This window comes from Triticum dicoccoides, chromosome 6B (assembly GCF_002162155.2).
Source record: "Triticum dicoccoides isolate Atlit2015 ecotype Zavitan chromosome 6B, WEW_v2.0, whole genome shotgun sequence".
Lineage (NCBI taxonomy): Eukaryota > Viridiplantae > Streptophyta > Magnoliopsida > Poales > Poaceae > Triticum > Triticum dicoccoides.
In genome coordinates, this window is record NC_041391.1 from 371,300,907 (window position 1) to 371,303,949 (window position 3,043).

The 3,043-nt window shown below is 41.0% G+C and overlaps 1 long non-coding RNA gene across 1 annotated transcript; it reads left to right on the forward strand.

Moving 5' to 3' along the window:
• Positions 1-1,974: 1,974 nt before the first annotated feature.
• On the forward strand, positions 1,975-2,753 carry LOC119326101. The gene is made up of 2 exons (XR_005157813.1): positions 1,975-2,200; positions 2,280-2,753. It is a non-coding gene; the product is annotated as an uncharacterized LOC119326101 (long non-coding RNA).
• Positions 2,754-3,043: the final 290 nt, after the last annotated feature.

Consider the following 3,043-nt stretch of genomic DNA (forward strand, 5'->3'; position numbering starts at 1 on the left):
TAAGGCCATGATAAATTAAGTTCAATTAACAAATTACTAATGAACTCCCACTTAAATAAACATCCCTCAAGTTATCTAAGTGATACATGATCCAAATCAACTAACCCATGTATGGTCATCATGTGAGATGGGGTAGTCATCAGCGGTGAACATATCTATGTTGATCATATCTACTAAATGACTCATGTTCGACCTTCCGGTCTACAGTGTTCCGAGACCATGTCTATACATGCTAGGCTCGTCAAGTTTAACTCAAGTATTCTCCATGTGCAAAACTATCTTACACCTATTGTATGTGAACGTAGAGTCTATCACACCCGATCATCACGAGGTGCTTCGAAACGACTAACTTTGGCAACGGTGCATACTCGGGGAGAACACTTTTTATCTTCAAAGTTAGTGAAGGGATCATCTTATAATGCTACCGCCATTCTAAGCAAAATAAGATGCATAAATGATAAACATCACATGCAATCAAAATATGTGACATGATACGGCTATCATCATCTTGTGCTTTTGTTCTCCATCTCTAAAGCATCGTCGTGATCTCCATCGTCACCGGCTCGACACCTTGATCTCCATCATTGCGTCGGGGTCGTCTCGCCAACTATTGCTAACACATAGCGATAAAGTAAAGAAATTACATGGCGCTTGCATTTCATATAATAATTAAGAGACAACCCTAAGGCTCCTGCTGGTTGTCGATATTACAAAACATGATGATCTCATACAACAGCGTATATCACATCATGTCTTGACGATATCACATCACAACATGCCCTACAAAAACAAGATAGACGTTCTCTACTTTGTTGTTGCAAGTTTTATGGGGCTGCCATGGGCTTCTAGCAAGAACCTTTCTTAACTATGGAAAAATCACAATCGTGATTGTCAAGTTTGCTATTTTAACCTTCTTCAAGGACCGACCGTAGTCAAATTCGATTCAACTAATTAGGAGAAACAGACACCCGTCATCCACATTTATGCAAAACATGTTGCATGTCTGTCGGTGGAACTGGTCTCATGTACGTGGATATGTAAGGTTGGTCTGAGCCGCTTCATCCCACAATGCTGCCGAATCAAAATAAGAAGTTTGTGGTAAGCAGTACGAACATCACCGCCCACAACTTGTAACATCCCAAAATTTTAAATTTTGGAATGTTAAATATTTAAATAGGAATAATTAAAAAATTGCTTGCGTTGATTGATGTTAGTTAAATATGACTAGGATTTGAAACTTTTTGAGTTTAAATGTATAATAAACGAGAGGTAATAAAAGGACTTTCCCAATTATTCATTTGGTTCTTGTTTTGGCTTTGAGAATATTCATAATATTTCCAATTCAAATATGAGAGAGGATCACATGACTTCCTCAAAGAATAATATTGGTGAATAATTGAATATTTTCCCATTTGGATTTTTGAATATTTTCCCATTTGGATTTTTGAATATTTAAAACAATTCTAACTCAAAAATAAAATATTGTGAGAGAAGGAAACATGACCCTTTCAATGTAAAAGGATTGGATATGTTTTAAATGTTATTTGAATTTCTCTCTAGAGTCCAAATATATTTTATAGAACATTTTATAAAAATAATATATGTATTTTTATAAGTATTTTGGACTGAAAAAATGTTTGTTGTTCTCTATATTAGTATATGTATATTCCTTAATGTTTTATTATTTTTGTAGAAATTTTTTGGATCATATTTCGAGCCAATCTCATTTCTATGAGTACAAAAGAATAGGAATCATTAAACCTATTCTAACCATTTTCTGGTCGGCAGTCTAACTGGCCAGCCGTTATCCTTCGCTCGCATGACGCAGCGCAGAGCAGCACAACCACAGAGCCAGGCCCAGCCCAACACCCCGCCAGTGTTCATCGTCGCTGACGTCAGCGCCCAGCGGCCCACCTGCCACCCTCTTTCCTCCCCCTTTTGACTGAGTCGCGGGACCCGCAACTCATCCCCTACCTCCGCTCGGTCTCCTGTCCGTGCGCTGCCACACCCAGATCAGCTCCGCACGATTCGCGCAACCCCAAACCCCCTCGCTCCAATCTGTGGGCGCTGAAAGAATCCCCACGATCCCCTCGACCGATTCTCGTATCCACCCCTCATTTTCCCCCTTGGAACCGAGAGCACGGACCCCGCCGATCTCCGCCGCCTGAAGCTCCTCCGACGACGAACTGCACTGCGACCAGTAAGTCCTGGTTCTCACAGACCCTCTCATTGAATTCACTTAGACCTTACGCACCTCCTTCGCCTCCTTTTATGCTCAGCACACTGCTGGTTCGAGCACCCCACATCCACCCAAAGATCACCGCCGACGCCGGAGCTCCAATGCCACTGCAGCGCCAGAAGATGACGCCCTGATCGCCGTTGAAACTACCATCGTCTCCGTCATCGCAAGCCGCATCTGTACCTCATCTTCACCGGAGAACCACCGGACGAGCGCCGCCACCCGCGCCCGAAGCCATCGCCGTTTTTGCCCTGCTTCGGTGAGCACGCGCGCACAGCTACATCTCAGCTAATCTGCATGTGACACATGCCGCTATGCTACAGTAATCGTAGTTCAAAATCATGTTTTTAGACAGATTTTCACCAATTATTCGTCTATCTATATCTCTTGGTCTGTATATCCAAATTCATTGATTCTTTTTCCTATGTACTCGTAGCGACCAGGAGAATACAGTAGAACCAAAATTTCACATGTTTGAACTGCTCAAATTTGAATTTATTCAAATTCGAATTCATCCTTCTGGAGGCAATATCTTGCAAACCATGTATCCGATCTGGTTGATTCCTTGGCATATATTGTTTGTATCAAATACTTCCTGAAATATCATGTGAAATCCATATTCAAATTTTTTTTCCTTTTGAATTTATATATTCAATTCATACTTCATTCTACTATAACTTGGGTTGCAGTGCTCCTTTCGAAATAATTCTTTTGCAAATGAACCCATATGTCTTATGTAGTATGTCAAACGACAGATATGTTGTTTTCAACTTATTTTTCACCATGTTCCATACCATCTCCAGT